This window comes from Crocuta crocuta, unplaced genomic scaffold (assembly GCF_008692635.1).
Source record: "Crocuta crocuta isolate KB4526 unplaced genomic scaffold, BGI_CrCroc_1.0 scaffold26, whole genome shotgun sequence".
Classification (NCBI taxonomy): Eukaryota; Metazoa; Chordata; class Mammalia; order Carnivora; family Hyaenidae; genus Crocuta; species Crocuta crocuta.
This window is the reverse complement of record NW_027532249.1, coordinates 16,161,265-16,183,753: the sequence shown is the minus strand read 5'-3', so window position 1 is coordinate 16,183,753 and position 22,489 is coordinate 16,161,265. Positions and strand designations below refer to the sequence as shown.

Here is a 22,489-nt window from a genome sequence, read left to right as displayed (position 1 = left end):
TATGTCTGCTTATTAAATCATATGGCGAAAAAGCAAAATGATTAAATATGAGTGTTTATTTATCAGCCAGTCTCCCCGATGTGTGATTGATTTAGTTGACTTTATGCATATTTGACGATTATCTGATAATGTATCATCACTTAAAATATGTTTGTATATAACATAAATACTATAAAAATATTTAATATATGCTCACATCTTAACAGGTCAGGAGCGAAACAATATAAGTTGAGAACATATTTTCAGAAGGGACTATTAATTTATAGTTACTAAGATAATGGCATACACGTTCACTTTCTGTTCTGTCTGGGTAGCTCTGTAAATTGTGTATTGATTATGCTAATGGCAGTGGTGTCTTTATTACTTGTCTGCAGATACATGCAGATTGAATGCACATTTGGTAAGGTTGTCATTCTGTAGGGAAAAAAGTACATTTTTAAAATCTGGTTTTTGGAGAGAGTGAGTTAAAAAAAGGGAAAAACATTAAATAAACTCATCTGGAAACTTAAGGAATTGTGTTCTAGGAAATGAAAGGTGCTATTAAAAAGTTAAAAATGATGCTGTGATATTTCCTTTGTTTCAAATTTATTAAGCCAAGTGTTGCAGAAATGGTACTACCTCAATAATGATCTATTTTTATGGTTTATTTTTGGTTGTGTGACTTTTCTTGTTTTGTTTATCAGGCTGAGGGACCCTTAGACATTTAGGGTTGTGTGTGTTTTGAAATTTATTAGCCCAACTAGAGGAGAACAGGATGAATTTCTTTTTTTTTCCCAACGATACATAAATTTTCTTGTATTTTGTAATAGCTCATAAGTCATAAATCACAGCCCCACTTTTTGCTCTCATCTTTCATTATACAAACATGTACCTATTTGGTAGGATTTTTCACTCTCCTTTTTCCCCTTTTGCTGAGCCCTCATGGTACCAAAGCACTTGTTTAGAAACCACTTTCTTATCTTCCCAAATGGGATCACTTCTTAGAAATGTGGGCCTTCCTCCTGCGTACCAGCTTAGAAAGAAAATTAAAAAAAAAAAAAAAACCAACCTTTAAAAATTTTGTTTTCAGATCGTATTCTACTTTATTGTAATTATAGTTGAATCCTTGATTTGTCTGAGAACCAATAGGAACTGCTAAAGGGGAAAAAAGGACACAAAAACAGTGTTCATATTCCTGGGTGATAGGAGCCCATTTAACAGGATAGTAAAGGCCCAAAGTTTTGTGTTTCATTTACTGCCCTGAGACACATCCAGTGGTCCCGATCTTTCAACTACATCATTTAAAATTTAGAAGAGGAACTTCCCAAATTAAAACAAACAAACAAAAAGCAAAGTCAGGAAGGGCGCCTGGGTGGCTTAGTCGGTTAAGCCTCCGACCTTCGCTTAGGTCATCATCTCGCGGTTTGTGGGTTCGAGCCCCGCGTCGGGCTCTGTGCTGACTGCCAGCTCAGAGCCTGGAGCCTGTTTCAGTCTGTGACTCCCTCTCTCTCTGACCCTCCCCTGCTCACGCTGTCTCTCTCTCTCTCCTAGAAATAAATAAAACATTAAAAAAAAAAAAAGCAAAGTCACAAATCAAGAGAATTGACCAGTAATATTGGATTGATTTTTTGTGAGCGAGATTGGAGTTTATCTTCTCAACCTGTGCAAATGAGAACTGGCTGTATTGCAGCAGGCGAGTGTTTCTTGTTGGAAACAACAAAACACTTTCTCCCCAAGCTGGTGTTTCAGTAATTGTGGAGAGAGTTAACTTTACATGTCGAAATCAGAAATACTGTCCCAATTGGCTTGGTGTCGTCTAAAACAGCTGAAGTAATAAGAACAGTTAGTAGAAGCATCAGAAAGTATGATGTCTGGAATACAAAGCCTTTTTGCCCCAGATTTTCTTTTGCTGGGGTGGAGCTCTGCTTCCTGACTGGGTTACTATAGCTGCCGCTTATTTGTTACATGTAAAGAGGAAATAACTAGACCCTTTCCCAAACATCCAGACATCTAACTCCTAGGTTCAAGTGTGTTTCATTTATTATTGTAGCTGTCCGAAGAAACACTTTGCAATATTTCTGAAGGAAGAGATGTGAGAATCAATGGCTGTTTTTGTTTTCAGTCAAGTTTTGGATTTATTTTCCTTTGGCATTGTGTGTGTTTGAACTAAGACTAAATAAAAAAAAATTTCACCCAAGACGTAAGTCCCCAGAAGAGTCACGGGGACTCTTGCAAATCTCTCGCACTGGATTAAAAAGTGAGCTGGTGGGATTGTGATATTTCTGGCCGATCTCTCTCCAGTTTTGGCTTTGGTGGGATTATGAATAAAAGGCAAACTCTGGGGTGTGAACATAGTGAGAAGAGTAAGTCATTAGCCTTGATTAATACACCCGTTTTAAAACCAAGGCAGCAAGTTCATCTCTAGGAATGGCTCTACCACAGCCGGTGCCTGACAGTTATTAGACGGCTCCCCACTTTCTTATGCCAACACTCAGTGCTGAGTCCTGTTTCTGGAGTGGCTCCTGTGCCTTTTTTCTGCCATTGGATGTGTTTGCACTCTCTTGCCTCCTTTCCTGCCCAATGTCAGATGTCATAGCCTCCAGTCTAGCCGCACCCCCCTTCCCGCTTCCGGGTCTAGTACCTTAACAACCTACCCTCTCCATTAGCAATGGGACATCTTACTAAAAGTGTAAAGGAGATCTGTGACTCTCCTTACAGTCCTCCGGTGACTTCCCGTGGTGCTGAGGTTGGCATGTGAACATTTAGCTCATAGTAGTCCCGTCAGGATCTAGCTGCATCTCCAGCCTCTCTGCCAAGGCTCCCCCTTTTCCCACTCTATCCAGTGCCTGTCATTTGAATGACACAGGAGACCTTGCACTTCCTGGAAGGCATCTTGTTGTTTTATACATCTGTGTGCCTTTACATATGTGTTTCTTCTGTTTCGAGAGCCGTTTTCTATTTGTCCTTAGGGCTACCCCATCCTTTTAAAACTCAGCGCACGCTTCTCTTCTTTAGGTAAAACTTTCCAGCTCTACCCTATGGGATTTCAGTGCCCCTGGTCTGTGGGCTTCTCCATCTGAGGACTTACCCCGCCTTCTGCACTCATTGATTTACTCATCCCCCCCCTTCCGTCCTCTCCCCCTCAGTAATGCTTGCCAGCCCTTCTGATGTCCTGGCATATGCAGAAGAACGATAAGTTTTGAATGGCACCGTTGGGTGAGTGGAAAGGCAACAGGTGCACAGTCTCCCAGTCTCCCAAGCTGGACGTGGCCACTGCGAGGGCCGAATGGATGAGTATCCTTCAGCACCTGGCCGCACCCACTTTTGACCTGTCAGTTGGGTCAGACTGCAGGCTTCTGGTTTTGCGGCTCCTGGGGCCTTAGCTAAATGCCCATTCCTGAGCATAGGTGCTCACTTAACTTTTGTTTGCAGAAGGTGTGACTAAGGCAGCCATTGTAATTCAATCTGAAAGTTTAAATGACTTTAAGGTGGGAGTGCATTTATAAATAGTCTTTCTATGACAGTTGGAGTGCTGAATTTGCTTTCTTATAAATTTCGTGTGAAGGTTAAAGGGGGACTAGGTAGAAGAACTAACTTGGGGTAGGATTTTGATTGGAAGGGGAGAAACTTTGTATTTGGTTCCAAAGTGTGTACGTATGGTTCTGCTGTTGTATTTAACCTCTCCCAAGCCTAAGTTCCTCCCCCTGAGCATCTGCCTGCAAAAAATTTCACTGTAGATACAAGAGTGGTAATAAATTCACGTTTGGCATGTTCTCCTCGATAATAGTGCATCTGTGATATTTCTCTTTGGTCTTCAAGGACTGCAATAGGCCTGTATAACAGTAAGGCAACACCGCGGAAATTCTAAATTCAACAGCGTGAGTTTGTTTAACATAGAGAGCTTTCTTTTTGTCGGAAAATACTTTATAGACAAAGGAAAGAACACGTACATGAAAAGATGTTATTTTTCTTTTTCCTGTAAAACAGTTGAATAACTTTCAGAGAATAGAGTGGTTAAAAATAAACACTGCAGAGACATAAAAAGAGCACATTTTTATCCTCAGCCACATGAGCTCTTCGGACCTGTTGGTGCCAGCCAGGTGATGGCAATGGCCGTCATGGTCCTGCCAAGCGAAGGACTCCTTTCGGATGCTCCTCCTTGGCCACTGCACTGGTTGCTTTTGTTTTTGTTTTGTTTTGTTTGTTTACCTTTGCTTGACAGTAAAAAAAAAAAAAAATGAGGCAGCCAACCAGCAGGCGGGTGCGGGCCAGACGGCTGCACAGTCTGGTAATGCTGCATTCCTTCATTAGAGCCTGCTTGCCATTTTGTAACAGTGTGCGATTTATTTTCCCTAAATCTGTTTTCATCTTATGGGATTTCAAGTTACAATGCAAAGCTAGAGCCCAGAAAGCACAAAATAATGATCCCGCCCTTTGGTTTTTGAAAACCAGGAAGGCTTTCTGCTCCCTGTTTAACTCTTTGTGGCCCAAAGGGTCACTTTTTCTCTGTTCTTTAAAAAGTATCAAGATTAAGCTGTGTTTGCAGTTTGAACACTCTTGTAAGGAAAGAGTGATTTTGGACATGGTTTGCTTTAGACAGATAACATTTGATAATTTTAAATGTTTATTGGTTTTAGAGAGAGAGTGCAAAGTGTGAGCCAGAGAGGCGCAGAGAAAGAGAGAGAGGGAGACAGAATCCGAAGCAGGCTCCAGACTCTTGAGCTGTCAGCACAGAGCCCAACACAGGGCTTGAACTCATGAATCACGAGATGCTGACCTGAGCCGAAGTTGGTCGCTCAACTGGCTGAGCCACCCAGGCACCCTTGATTTTCTTTTTAGCATGGGACTTCTAACTATGTCAGTCAACCCTAGAGCTAGCTGTACAGACACATGGGAACTTTATAAACAACATTAGACAATTAATGATTATTGGGCACAAGATATTTGTCAGCTTGAGATTCATCATTTGTAGTGATTTCGGGGATTTGAGTGAGAGTTGCATTTGTATAAATTATTTGTTTACTTATTTGTCATAGAGTTTCTGAAAATAAGACCCGGAGTTATAATGCTCTTTTTATTTTTAGACGCAATCCTTGGAAAAAAAAACAAAACACAGGCATCTTTCTCAAGTCACAAAAGTGTTACAGTTTTACCAGTCCACTAGTAGTGTAGTGTAGTTCCCACTTTTCCCCAAACATTTATTATTTTTTCATAGTTTTAGGTAATGTAAGATCCAGGAGGTCACCATCATCACAATGAAGTGAAGACTTGCTTTATGTTTTGTTTTTGTTTTTTTAAGGCAGTATGCATTTTGTAGTTGGTGATTTCTTGAACTATCTGGCACTGTGTGGGTTGATTTAAGATTGAGTAATTCATGCCATAGCTGTTTAATTTGGTGAAAAGCTAGCTATGACCAGAGAAGAGACTGTTAGGAAATGGTCGTGTTTTAAGTTTGCGTGTGCGTATAAGTGGAGTATTTTGGGTTCATTCATCTCTTGCCAATCTTAGTTGTTAAGTAATCTTCTCGCATTCATATTTACATCATCCTTCAGAATCTTGTGTGTCTGCCACTGTCATAAAAACCGACTCTGGTTTGTAAGGTAGAGCTCCGTGCTTGGAATTAACCAGGAAAAGCCTCATTTATATCTCGTGCAAGAAGGACAGAGGGCCTGCACTGTGTACTGGCTGCCAGAAGTTTTTATAGTAATACTTTGTATCTAGGCTCTGGCTCTTACCATTAAATGTGCTTTTTATAGAGTACCAAGTTATAAATGTAGTGCAGCTACGGCATATTAATCTTACTGCAGAGATTTAATGAGGCAGTTGTTTTGCGATGGACACTAGTGGGAGCAGGGAGCGACAGAGTTTTACTTTACCACCGAGCTGCAGAAATATTCCTTGCCTGGTAATAATTATAACCACATGATCTCCTAGTTTTTCTTTCTTTTGCCAGTGCTTTTCCATGCAAAAGTGGCTTGGAAGGAGGTCCATTTCTAGGCAGTGAAATGGGTTGGAAATTGGGCTGTTTTCTCAGTGGTTTGACATTTTAGCTTTGATCAGGCATGGGATCCTTGTTGCACAGAGAGAAATATGTAAGATGAGTTTCAAGAATACAGATAGTCTTTGCCAGTCCACTGAGATGGCTTTTAGATATTCATTACTTTTACTTGACTTTTATATAGGTTATAAAAAGTAAATGTGGTGAAACCTCTTTTTACATGGACAGAATAGAATTTCTGCCGGTTGGCCTTAAACTGATCCCACACTTGAAATTAATTGAAGTCCATGGGTTTATTGCCTCCAACACTTTTAAGCCAGTGCCATTTTTCATTTTCCCCAAAGTTGAAATTTTATTAAACCAAGTTACGGCAGTAACAGCCCTCATGAAGAGGAGGATGAGAAGGAAAGCACCACCTGCCAGAGAACATAATAAGGGGAAAAACATACTTCTTTTAAATTTCCATTTATAAGTAAGTTAGCAAAATTGGAAACAGAGAGCTGCCTTTTATTTCTGTAATAATAGTTGTGTCTTTGTTCCCAAATTAAGTCTTTTATCTAGGTTAGAACACTATGAATCCAGTGCTTCCTAGCACCATTCTGAAGGGATGAGCCGGCCGATAGGTGGTGCCAGTGAGATCATGAGTGATGAATGTCACGTGTTTGAGTGGCATCCTTTAGGTCTAAGGATTGAGAGTGGTGTCTGCAGTGATGAGGGGGCTTGAAGCCGTAGCAAAGGGGGTCTGTGGATATTTAGAAATACTGCCCTTTGGGGGAATTGGGAACACAATTGAGTTGAAAGAACAGTTGTCCTTCTTGAAGTGGTGTTGGGAGCAGGGCGGTACTTATGGGCATGGACCTTGTATTTATAACCCCTTAGGTTGAAGGCAGAGATTTGAATGGCTCGAGGAGTAATACAATTATTTTTTATGATCGGATCTCAGAGGACTTTATAAAAACTACATAACGAAGGCCATGTGCAATTATTGAAGTGTAGCCACCTGTGGGAAAGAAATGGTTGACAACGTAAGCTTTCCAGAATCTTCCAACATCCACTGACACTAGGAGTGGAACCCCCTAACACAAATAAACATCTTTTGAATGGGTGAGAAATAATTCTTCGTGAAAGTGGAGACTGGAAAACATCTACACACACACACACACACACACACACAGAAAGAGACACTGAGATTGTAGCACTCATTACACCAAGGCATCATAGGCTATAATCGCACCCACCCCCCCAGAGGGTCCCTCTTAAGTGGTGACCTAAAAACAAATTCGCCAGTTGGCTGGAGCATGCATCCTAAAGTTGCGGCAGAAGTGAATAAGCTTGACTGACTTTAGTCCCTGAAGGGTTCTATCTGTAAATGCAGAAGTGGAAGCAAAAACATTTTTTATTAGTCTTAAAATGACCCTGATTTTAATAACTAGCCACAGTGTCAAAAGCATGGATTGGAGTCGTTCTTTCGCTTTTAAGAGCTCAAGCACCATGCATGTGTTCCTATTTGTTTGATATTTTTGATATTGGATTCGTGTAAGGTGTCCATATTCTTGAATAATAAGGAAGACGAGTTTTTATCATTTTTCTCTGCGTACTACTTAAAGTATTCAGAGCGTCTTCTTATTTAAAAACAAACAGGCCTGCAAACTCGATGCATAGCATTTAAATAATCATATTAAGATTCAGATCTAGCACCCACATTTCCCTCAGTGCTATCGATTTTATGAGAAACTGGAAAACTCCAGCTAAACAACGGAGAGTATTCAGTGTGTGCATACTGCCTTCCAACAAGTGTTTGGTAATGCGGGGACCAGCTTGCCACACTGGGGCAGTTATTTATTTTCCTGAATTTCTCTCTAATTTGGCACGATTTTGCCACTGACTTTTATTTGTTTGGAGGTCTTTGAACTGCCGCCTATTCCTTCTGTCTGTAGCTCTCGAAGAAATATTTGAAGGCAGTCAAGTCAAATGTGAGGGATCATAGTGTCAGTTTGGAGAAATGGAGGCCTGTAGGTCCTTTTCAGTTTGGGGGTACCCGATCTGTTCCTGTTTATAGAAAAAATACCAGTCAAGGACTTTTTCATGTACTCCCTCCCCCTCCGTCCCAACTCCTCTCCTTTTTTTTTTTTTTTTTAATCATCACTGAGTAATATTTACTAAGCACTCACCTGGACACGGTGCAGTGCTGGGCAGAGCACAAGACACACAAAAAAGATCCTGTGATTACTCCCCCAGGAATGAGCACTCCAAACCCCAGTCTATTGAAATGGGCACTGTGTAGAGCATGGAGATAATAATTTTCCAGATGGCAAATCAACCCAAATTACCGATTCAGTTAAACACTATGTTCTTTAAAAACGAATAAACAAACAAACAAAATACTTGTTCTTTGAGATGAGAACTTTGCTTTTTCTTTTCATGAACCCAAGAGGTTATTATATACGTCGCAATGGAAGTTGATTTTGGCACACGTGAATCATTTGAAGGGTGGTGACAGAGTCAAGTTCATTGCCGATGCGAAGAAAGGCTTTAGAACAACTGCCAGGAGGAAAGGGACATTACTGAATTGTAGAAGTGGGGATCATGGAAACGTGTTACACGTAAGGCAGTGGAGAGCATTTCTAGACAGCAGGATGGTAGTGTGGTGGCACTTACTGACTTTTCTAAGAAATCCGGGGCTAATTTTGATTCTGCGAATTCTTTGTTTTAACATTTCGAATTTTTGTCCTCCCATATTAAAAAGGAATTGACTACAGATAATGCATTACATATTTCTTAGGTATCTTGATACAAGTCTTTTATCACCATTTTATTGACTATATTTTGAGACATAATTTATTTCTGACTTCAGAGGACTTTTTGCTATTAGAAATTAATGTCCCATAAATTATGTCACAGATTATATTATCCAATTTCCCCTAAAGGGGCATATTCTCTCTTTTCTTTCCTTCCCCACCTTGGCCTTCTGGTAAAAAGGAGGGATGGCACCAGGATGCTTGGGAGCACTTCTCTAAAATGAGCCAAAGGGCAGCCTCTAGAATCAAAATGTATTTAAAGTATTTATTGCATTCTAACTAAAAATAGTATGCGTCTTTTACTCTCTTATTCCCCTTTGCTGTTTATATATCATTCTGAGGGGTAGAATGGAACTATTTTTAGTTTTCACACTATTTAGCTTTTTGACATTGATAATGCCAATTTAAGTTGTTGACTTCATTATAACTTAAAATTACTCTCTGTATATCTTACCTTTTTCTTTTTTTTTTTGATGATTGCTTGTTTGAAAACGAGAGACATGCTGATACATTTACACTTGAATCTGTGTTGGTAAAAATGTTTTGCTGTGCGGTAGGGCTTATTTTGCTATCGCTGTCTAACAAATAATGGGGTAACTGTGTGTTTTGACCAGTTTGTAAGTAAAGGTCAATTTCATGCTTATGGTAATTAGCTTACTTATTCTAGACTTTTGGCTAATTCTGGTAATTTCCCGTGAAACAGTATATTTAGCAGAAAGGGAATTCATTCTTAAGCACAGTGGTTTTTTTCCTTTGCATTGGAGACTTTAATTTTAAAAGTGCTTTATGTCTGTCTTTTAAGCAAAAACCCCGAAAAGGCAATGAAAAATGACAAAGTTCACCTTAAGGGTGGACGAATAATGAATTATTTGAAGGAAGAGATGAGAAAAGGCCTGCGCGGTGGAGGGAAGGGAAAAGTTCAGTCACTGTGAACTGACACATCTTAGGGAAGGCTCACTTTGGCTTCTGGAATGAAATGTGCCACAAAGCCCTACTTTTGCAGCTTCTGGGAAGAGGGTGTTTCTGTTTTTGGTAGCGAGAAGATTAAACATTACTTTGAAAGAACCTGTCTTTAAACCCCTATACTTACGGTCTTGATTTCCTTTTAGACCCCAACTGTAAACTTGAAGACAAGACTGAAGATGGGGAGGCAGTAGACTGTAAGAAAAGGCTGGAAGACGGAGAGGAGCTGGAAGACGAAGCTGTGCACAGCTGTGACAGCTGCCTCCAGGTGTTTGAATCACTGAGCGATATCACAGAACACAAGATTAATCAATGTCAGTTGACAGGTAAACAATACTTATCACTTCTTGTCTTTGCACACCATTCTGTTTTTGATTGTTTCAGGCGTACTGTTTTTTTTCCCTCTTCCAATAGTTTTCCTCCCATACTTGAACATGTAGGGAAGTCTAGAAGTGCTTTAGAAAGAATTCTAAGATGGTGGTTTATGGCAAACTCAGTGTCACAGTCCTTAGATTATGAATTGTACCTAGATTTTTAATTTAATTTAATTTAGTTTTTATTTNACGCTTAACCGACTAAGCCACCCAGGCGCCCCTAAAAAATTTTTTTAACGTTTAGTTATTTTGGAGAGACAGAGAGAGACAGAATGCAGCAGGGGAGGGGCAGAGAGAGAGAGAGGGAGACACAGCCGAAGTCGGATGCTCAGCCACCCAGGTGCCCCTGTACATAGATTTTTAAAAAAATGCTTATTTATTTTTGAGAGAGAGAGGGAGAGAGCACACATGCTGGGGAGGGGCAGAGAGAGAGGGAGACACAGAATCTGAAGCAGGCTCCAGACACTGAGCTGTCAGCACAGAGCTCAACGCGGGGCTCGAATTTATAAGCTATGACATGACTTGAGCCGAAGTCAGATGCTCAACTGACTGAGCCACCTAGGGGCCCCGAATTGTACCTAGATTTTAATAGCTAACAGGTACATTTCTTTTTTTTTTTTCTACTAACTATAGTGGTGCCATGCAGGTCCAGAATCTAACATGATTATTAAAATAAAGTTAAAAAAAAGAAGAACCCTTTGAATATGTTTTCAAAGAAACTAAGCATGGATTAATTTATTTTGGTTTAAATACCACTTCCTCAAGGGAACTTTCCTTGATGCCTCTCTGCCTGAGTTGAGTGCCTTTTTTTGTGTTCGCATGAAGTCCTTTGCCTGTTCCTGCATCTCACAGTTCCTACTGCATGTGTTCACATCTCCCTGTCCCTCTGGAGACTGCGAACGCATGGATGGCAGGAACTGTGTCGTCTTTGTCACCGCATTCTCTGAGTCTGGGACAGTGCCTGGCCCACAGTGCGTTCCCACTAAGGTGTGGACACTGTTCTGCGATGCAGTCGATAGGAAAAATCCAATTTAAAGTGACAGGAAGCATGATGTGTTCAATTTGATTGTTGAATACAACTAAAACTCAGTTTGTCAGATTTCTCCTCTTTAAAAACATATTCTACAAGAACGGACTATATCAGCCTGAGTGGGACATTTTAGGCAGGTGTTTTTGTTTTAGATTCATGTCATTTTTCTCTTGCTATTGGAAGCTGACATTCTATGGCTCTGTATGTGTTTGTAACTCTCTCTCTCTCTCTCTTAGTTTCCCAGCACAAATCTTTCTTCAGTTAACCATGGGTGGGAAATGTATTTATTTAAACAAGTGATTCTCCAACTGTTTTCCATACAATATTGATATTTTTGGTAAAATTTTAAAAGGTGTTCCATTTTAGCCAGGTTTTCTGAACAGATTTTTGTGGAAATGTTGGATTAAATCCAATTAAATAGGCTTCTTTATTAAAGTGCACTGTGGCTTTTCAAGAAGGAACTATAGTAAATAAGTTTAGGCCATAGAATCTTATTTCTTTCAGAAAACCCTGTACTCTTTATTGGGTCTTAAGTTTGGGCATTGATGTCGCACTTATAAACATTGGCCATACACATAATTTTTTGAGGTTTTTAGGATTTTTGGTAACTTTGATTTTGTTACAGTTCCAAACTAATGGAAAATTACAAAAATAATGCATAGAATGCCCATGCATTATTTACCCGATTCACTGATTCAGTGATAAGTTACATTCTACCCCATTTACTTTGTTATTATCTTTCTCTTTCATTGATTTTTTTCTTAATCATTTGAGAGAGGATTGGTGACATCACACCCATCTAAATATAACTTACGTATTTCCTGAGAACAAATATTCTCTAAGATGGCCACAGCATACTTATCAAAATCAGGAAAGTTAATATTTGAATACCATGGAACACTATTATCTAATCTGTGATGAAAATTTAAATTTGAATAGTTGTTTCAATAATGTCCTTTATAACTCTTTTTTCTTGTTTAGGATTTAGGATCATGCACAACATTTATTTGTCATGTCTTTTTTGTTTCCTTTCACCTGGAATGATCTCTCAGACTTTTTTGGTCTTTCTTGACCATGACATTTTTGAAGAGTATCTGTCGGCTACTTTATAGAATGCCCACCTGTGTTAGGGTTTGTGTGATGTTTCCTTATGATTAAATTCAACTTCTAGAATTCTGTGATAGGAACACTGCCCACATGGTGTTGAGCTCTTCTCAGTGCATTAAGTGTGCAAGCGTGTGATGCTGGTTTGTCCTGATGTTGATGATGTTAACATTGAATGCTTATTTAATGTGTTGTCCTTAAATAAGTAACTCCAGTGTAAAGTTACTATTTTCCCTTTGTAAGTAATAAGTAACTTGTGGGGAGATGCTTTGACACCATATAAATATCCTCATCCTCACAAAACATCCATTTCAACTCTATAATTTTTGTGGTTATTAATTAGCCTTCTGCCACGATGTCCTTTCTTATTCATTCACTCATTTGTGAATTCATATCACTATGGGCTTTGGATTTTTATTTTATTCAGTGGCCATAATTCATTTCTGTCATTATTGTGATGCTCAGATTGCCTGAGATTTAGCCAATGGGAATCCCTTCACACTGGATCTTGTGTTGGCTTCATATGCCTTTATCATTATTTGAAGACTTAGTTTCTGCTGCAGACAGATGCCCCAGACTTATCATATTCTTATTCATATCATTATCTTATTCATATCATTATTGTGTGTGCCATTCCACAATCAGCCTTTTTTATGAAGGAGCCCTCATTCCTTTAAGAAGAAAGGTAATTAGAAAGCAAGATATGGCACTAGGTGTGCTCATTGCTATAGGTATATCATGGGTTATAGAGCTTTCCAGCAGACAGAATCAGGAAGCGTATATGCAAATTTAACATACACATAAGAACCATGTGTTCATATTGATGCCGCTAATTCAGTCTAACACTTCAGGTTCTGCCCAGTCTTTTTCCTTTCCATATTTATTACTACATTCGTTAGCAGTAAGAAACCTAGCTTCATCACCCTCAATATACTTACTCATTTGTTTGAATCCGGTATACACATGAAGCCATTTCAAAGTTGCTTACTCATATCATCATGAGAAGCAGATCGACTAACTAGAGTTTCACAGTTTTTTATTATTATTAATCCTATAATTTTAATGTAACATATATGTTACATTACATATATAATTTATATTACATACAGTGAAATTTATAAATCATGTGTACACTTTGATGAATTTTGACAAAATATATATATTCATGTGACCCACATCCCTCTGAAATAACTCCATACATCCTAGAAATTCCTCTTGTACCCCTTTCTGAGCAGTAATGCTCCACCAGAAGTAATTAGCCTTTCAGTTTTTTAGCCATAGTTTAGTTTTGCCTGTTCTAAGACTTCTTATAAGTGAAATTGCACACCTTTTTGAGTTTAGCTTCTTTTTCTTTTAACGTTTATTTTTGAGAGAGAGAGAGAGAGAGAGAGAGAGAACGAGCAGAGGAGGGACAGAGAAAGAGTGAGACACAGAATCTGAAGCGGGCTCCAGGCTCTGAGCTGTCAGCACAGAGCTTGACCTGGGTCTCGAACCCGTGAACCATGAGATCATGACTTGAGCTGAAGTCAAACATTTAGCTGACTAACCAGTCGGGCCCCTTGAGTCCAGCTTCTGTTGTTCCATATATTGTCTGTGAGATTCATTCATGTTGTATATATGAATAATGTGTTCTTTTTTCTTGCTGACTAGTATTCCGTAAGATGAAAATATCATCATTTCCATTCTCCCATTGGTAGACATTTTGGTTATATTTTAGGTTTTGGTTTTTATGAATAAAGGTGTTGTGAACCTTCCTATGTAGGTCTTTCTGTGGGCATATGTTTTATTTCTCTTGATTTAATAAGTCGTAGTAGAATTGCTGAGTCATGGGAGAGGGTTGGTGGGATATGTTAAACTGCGTAAAAAACTTCTGAACCTTTTCCCAGAGTGGTTGCACCATTTTACGCTCTTGCCAGCAATGGCTGAGAGTTCCAGTTATACTTTCTTGCTAACATTTGTGTTGTCAGTCTTTTTAATTTTAGCATGCTATTGGGTGTGGATTGGTATTCTTTGTGGATTTATTTGCATTTTGTAGCTCATATACATTTAATTGACTTCATTTAATGCATGTTTTATCTCTTAGAATGCATCATTTTTGGAAAGTTCCATTAAATGCAGACAATTAGTATGATAATGTTTTCAGTGGAATAGCTGGTGATTTAGAAGAAGCTTTACTCATGTAGAATCATCACTACTGTTAAAGTAAAGACATAGTGACTTGACTGACATGGCTAGTATATATTTCTGCCAGCAAGAAATCTTACCTTAGGTAAGAGCAGGTTGTTAAGCAAACCCTAAATTCTGTTTAGTGTTTACCTCTTATTGAGTTTCTGCCATGTGGTTATCCCTATGTTCAGCTTTATGAAATAGAACAGAAGCAAAAACTGTTATTCCTATACAACTTCCTATATTATACAATATATATTCCTTTATATATTATACAACTTTAATATCAGTGCAGAAAATGCTGGATTTTCAGCACATGGTATGGTGGAGTTACTTATGGGTCAAATATTGTTTTTTTTCAAAAATAAGAGAAACTCCTCACTCTAATAAAATACTTGGTTTATTTTTATCTTAAACCTGGTAAAAGTAGGGGAGCTCATCTGTGCTTACATACCACAACATCTTAATCAAAGGTGGGAAAACAGAAGCTTATTTGTGACAATGAAGCACATTTCAGGAAGGGTAGGTCTGCCCAGCCTTGGTCCTGTTTGCTGTTCAGGATGATTTCTCTGGGAGGGTGGAGGATTGATGAGGAAAAGCAAAAGTGGAGGATCAGAGAGAAAAGGGGGGGGGGACAAAATCAGGAATTATTCACATTTGTTAAAGGTGTTGAAGTTGACACTTGAGTTGGCTAAGGGTACCCTTCAGACTAATCTGAAAAAGATTAAAGATCCTTGGAAGTATTTTAATTAAAAAAAGTAATATGATACTTCTACCGTCTTCTTTGATTAAATCATTTTAATGTAAGTTGGGAAGTTCAGCTTTTCTGATTCCTGTTTCCTGCTGCTTCAGTTAACTCTTTTTCTGGTGTTTTCCTCACCCGACCCCCATGGACAAAGTGTTATGTTAGCAAAGGAGGGTATTTCTAGTTTTCTTTTCCCCCTCTTAGTTGACTCTTTCATTGTTCTTTTTTACTCTATCATTTAACTTCATCTAGCCCCATTTGTATCCTTGCGCATTCCCTCTGATTCCTGTCCTTTCCTAAAGACTCTTCACTTTTTTTGTTGTTGTTGTTGTCCATATTTCTCTGCTTTCCTTTGTCTTTGGTTTATAGTTTCTCACTGTTTTCTCTCCTTTTCCCCTTGCTTCTTACAGCTTCCTTTCTATTAACCCTGAAGTCTTTACTTACATGTTTGGGCCTCTCTGGCTAGACTGTTTGGTAAACAATTTACATGAAGATAGGGTAGTGTTCTGGAGGGTTAACTGTAGAGGAGAATTAGGAGATGAAGAAATCTTAAAACTTGTTGATTTGTAAGATAATGGAAGGCTGAGTTATTCTGTGGTTTGACGCCTATGGGAGTGACTAAGGGTAACCGTTCCAGTGTCAGAGAACTGGTAGATAACACTACTTTCAGATTCATTCTATCCTGTAACTGAGGGTTTCTTGGTAACTTGAGTCCTTTGGTGACTTTCATCCCCAAGAGTGAGACACATTCCTTGGGGAGTCTGCCTAGATGGATACTGATTCACTCTGTATTAAATGTCTTGAAATCCTGGTATAGTTTTGCCAAGTAAGCCCAGACTAGACCCCAGATTTGACTGAGCCTTAGAAGATGAAGTTCACAGATGAGCAAGATGACCAATTCTGGACCCAGATTTGAACATCATCGTGTGGATTAAGTATGCCCCAGATCAGTTTGTGGGTAGATATTAGTAACCTGGACTGAATTCACAGCCAGTAGATCCATCTGGGGACCTAGAGATCTAAGGGATCATACTTATAATTCGTGGAGTTCATCACTGAGGGGTGATGGAATGTGGGCACTATTCTGAACAAGAGTCCTGATCTAGAAAACAAAACAGTCCCTTAAGGATAGGTAGGCACAAGGTGGCCCTCGTGAAGGTGAGCTTTCTTTTTTGTATCACGGTGCAGTTTTCTTCTAGTCTGCAATCCAACATGTGGTAAGTTATGTATCATCCCCGCTTGAAGGAATAAGGGGGAGCGGGGAAAGAAAAAAAATAAATCCCACTTTTCAATTGTCGTGGTAGATGGAAACCACCTGTCTTGCCCCAGTCTTGCTCTTTTTTTTTCCTGGAGGCTGAGAAGGGAGGGAAATCAACAGTCTAATGCTGTTGGGATTCTGATGCAGAAGACAGATTATCAAAATATATATTTAAAGAAGGAAAAGCACAGAGAACCTCTCATTTTACTAATCCACAAAACCTATCATTTCTTGCCAATTCCCTCAGGGGGTGGGGAAGGCTGGAAGCCAGAGGGGTCTCATCACACTTCTCAACAAAGATTTAATAGCGGGGTGCTATGGGGAAGGCTGAGATTACGGAGACTTTATTATGCTTACGAAACTGAGTACGAACTAGCATTGTAAATCATCAAAACTAAGCTACACTTAACAGGATAAATGTGTAAAGTGCATTTGGTAATGCTGTATGCTTGTTGTTCTGAGTCATTTTGTCTCTTCTTTCCTGCTAATTTGCAAATTTGAGTTGTCTGTTAAGTGTTCTTTCACATCATTAATGTGAATTGCCTGGGTGTAAATGCAGAAAAACTAAAGAGCATTGTATTAGTTCTTAATCGGCTGGCACACCATACAATCGGTAAGATGGTGACTAGAGAGAAGTGTGAGAGCACGACCGTCGCACTTTGGGGTAACATGCGTGTAGACCAGATTGATAACACCCTTGCCTTATATGTGGCTCCTTTGCAAATATTTTTACAGATTGATAACACCCTCGCCTTATATGTGGCTCCTTTGCAAATATTTTTACAGACTCTCATTTGGGGAAAAGGAACTGAACTGAGTGCTGTGCATCAGATAAAATAACATGTTCACTTCATTTGATTTGAAAAGTTATGAGACGTCTTGGAAACTTCAGTAGGTTTTGTGAGCTAAAGACTTTTCGACATGTTTTTTTCCCGACACGTTTTTTTTTTTTTTTTAAATGTAAAAGTGATTGTACATGTGTTAGGTTGAGGCAAATTACAGACTGGCTGGTTCCACCCCAAAATCAAGTACTCTAACAGCTAGTTCTGTTGGCACAGGGAATAAGGAAACCGGGTATTTTATGGAATTATGCATTATTTTCATAGAAGCATATCAAAACTGTTTTTAGAAGCTTTTTTTCGGTTTTCCTTTTTAAAGCATTAGTTGTAATAAATTACATGAAATAAGCGTGATATTTTAACTTTTTAGTTTATATCATATTTAACTTTTTAGTTTAGTTTTATAGTTTAGTGAGTTTAAGGCATATAGCTTTCATTTGCATATTTCTGTATTAATTTCTATATGGATTCATTAGTCATAGTTTGTTATTAATCATTTACATATTAGTTATTTATTTCTATATAATTAGCCTTAAGGCATTGTATGTTTTAGTTTTTTTATTTCTCTCCATTTTGATCAATTCCTTGTTAACGTACTTAAAATATTTTTTTGTCGCTTTTAGCCTACTTTTTCCAAATCCTGTAAGCCCCCACAAATGGAGTTTGATGGCCTCCATCGATTCCATTCCCAGCTCTTTCTCCACATATTTTTTAATTTTTCGACTAATTGTTTCCAAACATTTTAATAAGAAAAAAGTTAGTATGCCTCTTTATCGAACATATTTATCAGTACATTTTGCAGATGCACGTATGGTACAACATTCACAAAAGTAGAAATTGAAAATAAAGTACAGATGAAATACACAGGTATTTAAAATAAATTTATGTTGTTTTATAGGCCTGGTCTAGATTCACTTATTTTAACGATTCATTTCAAATGGCCATGAGAATGGAAAAACCTCTCTCACAGAAATACCAAAGAGAGAAGGTGTGTTCTTACATTTCTCAGTGAGGTTCGTCATTAGCAATGGTGGACGTAAGCCCCCATTTCAAATAACTTGCCTGATAATCTCAATTTTGTTTTGCCAGACTTTGGTCAGTTCTGATTAAATTGTTTTCCTCCTTGACACAGTGGCTGACAAAGAGCTTTTACTCTGAGTGGAAGGGCCACATTGGCCATTTTCTTGCTGATGACTTGTGCTCGCGGCTGTCAGTATACTGCAGTTTTCCTTGTACAAAACTTTAAAAATCACTTGTCAAAATTTGAAGATTTTGTGTGAATTATATCAGTTGACATTAAAGATGACCTGTGAGTCTGTTTTACTGGACATGAAAGACTGCATTATTTTGAGGTGTGGGAAGGTGTCCTGGAAAAGCAAGGGCACCCAGGCTGATGGGGATACTATTTATCTTCCTGCTCTCTGGAAGCTCTGCTTTGTTTCTGGATGGCTATTTATGGCTAATGTCTGTTCTGACTGGTTTCTAAATAGTCAGAGTATCTGCTCTGTACTAGGATTTGTACCCTCGATTTCAGAGACTGCTGTTCTCAACTACCATGTAGTGCATCATGGGAAAAACAGCTCGCCAGTCTCTGCTCCTCTCAGTTTCAGATGAAGTGATGGGGCTGAGCGTGTTGTTTTCATAGTCCGGCAGGGCCATGACCAAGTTCTATACATTTACCAGAGAAAAAGCAATCCTCCCTAATTGGTTCCCACCTCTGAGCTGTTGGCTGAATGAGCTTCTTTTTCTGGTTTTGGAGAGAGAGTCAGGTAAGCTGTTACCTGCTATGAAAGCTTTGTTAATGCCACCTAGAAGTTTTGATATTAGTACCTAGTCTAGCATTCTCTTCTGGATATATTTGCTTGTGAAATCCTTCATCAAAACATCGGTGTAAAAATAGTCATTTTTGGTCCATTATCTTCTCAATGCTCTTTGAATGCTTTGGTGCATTGTAATTAGGATTTATAAAAGAACTGTACCAATGAGTTATGTTTTCCTATTGTGAATGAGCTATTATGTGTATTAATTTATTAAAATTAAGTAGTAGGAATGTTGACGGGGGCCATTAGGAAATATTTCTATGTATTTTTGATATGCCTTTTAAAATTGGTGTTTTTATTCTCAGCCTGCCTTAATAAGTTGTAAATCACAAGAAAACTACTGATTATGAGGGGAGAGTTCCTGAAGGATGAAACTCCTAGAAACAGAAAATAAATGGGTGCATTCACTTTATTTTCTACCAGTAGAACCTAAGTGGAGGATGTCATGTATTAGCTATATTTGCAAATTACCTGCGCCTTGATTAATTTGAGGTTTTTGAAATTAGCATTTTGAAATGACTATAATCCAAGAAAAAAATTAGCGTTATTTGTCTGTGTGGAAAAAATTGTTACCTCTCGATGCCTTGTGAAACCACAACCGTTTTAGATAAGTGGTTTTGCCTTAGTTGTATAATTGATAATGAATATATAATCATCTGATTCTGTGGTTTCAGGATTTATTTGCCAAAAATTGTAAATAAAATGTCAAGAACACAGTCCATGGGAGAGTACCTTCAAGAATCTCCATTGCGTCCTTGATGGTCATTGATGGTAATTAAAGCTGTCAGTTTGTCCCTGTGGAGAAGTGTAAAAATTATAAATGAAGGGCTGTACTTGGGATGTGGAAACAGTGGGGCCTCTTTTGTGGGGAAGATGAATTAAAAGAGATCAACTATTTCCTAGGCCCTATGCAGCCATTCAGCCTGTCTTACAAGCAGGGCAATGCGTGGCAATTTGGATACAGTTGTGAGCACACAAGGAGTGTGCCACGTGTAACCCATTCTTAGATGTGAAATTTAACACAATACAACTTAAGATATTGGAGTTTTACATTTTGCATGATTGGACTTGATTTTTTTTTTTTTTTACATTACTTAGGATGCTTGTGACCAGTATCTACTTCCTTTAAAGGGTAGTGAGTTGCTAAAGAAGTATTAAAAGTAGACTGTTTCCCCATTCTTTCTCTTTGTGCTACTTTGGCTGGGGATCTTGTCTTTGGGGAATGGTCGCCATGTCACGGAGATCTATGACCTCTTAATAGGCCTTGGGAGGGGAAGGCAGGAATCATTCTACACTGTGCCTCAGGGCTTAGTTCCTTTAAACTTCAAGGAATTGGACTGGAACTCTTCACTCCTTCTTTCTTTCAGCTTTACCTTCAGGGGAAATTGATCGATTAGAGGTGATTATTCCACAAACTCTGAACCCTTTTCCCCTCTTTGTTCCAACTGGAGCTTCTCAAAGTTTAAAGGGATTGTGTCTCCTGGGTGAATTGTAGAATGAATTTAAGTAGATTATTGGGTAGAACCCTTTGAACACACATTAAAAGTGCTTAAAAAATATATTTGGAGCACAAGGAAATATTTGAAGCCAAAGGATAAAGAAACATTTGTTTCAATACTGATTATAATGTAATTATATGGGATTTTTTGAGCAAATGATTAGCTTAAGTTAGACTATAGAAGCATAGTAGTGCTTCAAACCAAGAAAAACAATAAGATCAGTGCAACAAATGGACAGATGTGCAAAATCTGGATGGCGTGAGACCCTCATGGGACCGAGGACATCCATAAATGACTAGTTTTATATATGTTCTCTATTAGGCACAGCAAGATTCTACTAATTGATGGCTTTTAGATTTTTCTAACTTCTTTGTTTAACAACAACAAAATAATATATATGTCATTTTTTTAATTTGCACACATGCTTGCATGATAGATTTGTCTTATGGACACTGTGGACCTCGTTTGAATTGTATTTAATGACCGCATCAATTTAATTTTTCCTTCTTTAAAAAAATCTAATTCTTTACCTCTACCTACCCACAGAGCAGTATTAGCTCCCCCTGGTGACTAAATAAAAATGTGGACAAGAATGATTGGGGTAATGAGCTTCATTAACTTTAATCTCTAAATGAGTAATTACTATTAAGATGCATACAGTAGGCATGCACACTGAACTGTTTTCCAAGTAAAAATTCTAATTAGTCCTGAGAAATGTCCATTTTCATATCAATATCTACATAATGAAGGCTGGTCTATCTTATGTGGCTTTTCTTGGAGTTGTGCCCATTTTAATGACCCCAGAGCTCTTGGTTTTCTGATGTGGGACATACTGGAACAGAGGGTAAATATTCAGATTTTCTGTACACCAGGAGCTCATTACAAACAGAGACAATAAAAGCAGCTACCAATTTACCTATCTCTATCATTCTTACAAAATAGACTTTATATAGAAAAAGTTATCATTGTTAGAATGACTTAAAAGACATATCCTTTTAGAAAAACACTGTTATACATTCAAACACTAAGATGTATTTTTTTTGTTGTTGTATCAAGAAAACATTTTTTTCCATTTAACTGATGAATTATTTAAGGTGTATATTTTTATTAGTGAGGTTGACTTTCAGCTTAACTTGTATAGTTTAATTTATAAAAAAAATCCTCCATCATAATTAAATTATCAGTTGACAGTTGAGAATGCTTTTGTAATCTTTTTGAAAAGGAATCTGTCTAATCTGTCATGGACTTATTATTTCCCATATGTAATTTTATTTTCTATGCAAAGTATTTGCTTTTCACGTTTTTCATATGGTTATCAGAAAGCAGTGTTCTGTGACTCCATGATCTGGTTTAATATTTTATATTAAATATTACACATTATGCATTAATTAAAATTTTTTAATGTTTATTTTTGAGAGACAGAGAGAGCGTGAAAGGGGAGGGGCAGAGAGAGGAGACATAGAATCTGAAGCAGGCTTCAGGCTCTGAGCTGTCAGCACAGATCCCTACGCGGACCTCGTCCTCACGAACCGCGAGATCATGACCTAAGCGAAAGTCGGACGCTTAACCAAGCCACCCAGGCGCCCCGCACTAATTAAAATTTTTTAATGTTTATTTTTGAGAGACAGAGAGAGCGTGAAAGGGGAGGGGCAGAGAGAGGAGACATAGAATCTGAAGCAGGCTTCAGGCTCTGAGCTGTCAGCACAGATCCCTACGCGGACCTCGTCCTCACGAACCGCGAGATCATGATCTGAGCCGAAGTTGAACGCTTAACCGACTGAGCCACCCAGGCGCCCCTATTATCATGCATTCAAAAGGAGAGATTTGAAATTTTATCCAGAGCGAGTAGTAGAATCGTTCTTTTGCTCCTCCTATTCTTCTGAAAAATTCTCCCTATAATTTAATTTCCTCCCCTT

General features: G+C 38.4%; 1 protein-coding gene across 1 annotated transcript in view; it reads left to right on the top strand.

The window, feature by feature from the left end:
* The first annotated feature begins 9,930 nt into the window (after positions 1 to 9,930).
* ZNF521 (zinc finger protein 521) overlaps positions 9,931 to 22,489 on the top strand; it is a 237,542-nt gene continuing 224,983 nt past the window's right edge. Inside the window, exon 1 of the mRNA XM_077778165.1 lies at positions 9,931 to 10,064. The gene's annotated coding sequence lies outside the window, so the exon portion shown is untranslated. The remainder of the gene's footprint in view (positions 10,065 to 22,489) is intronic.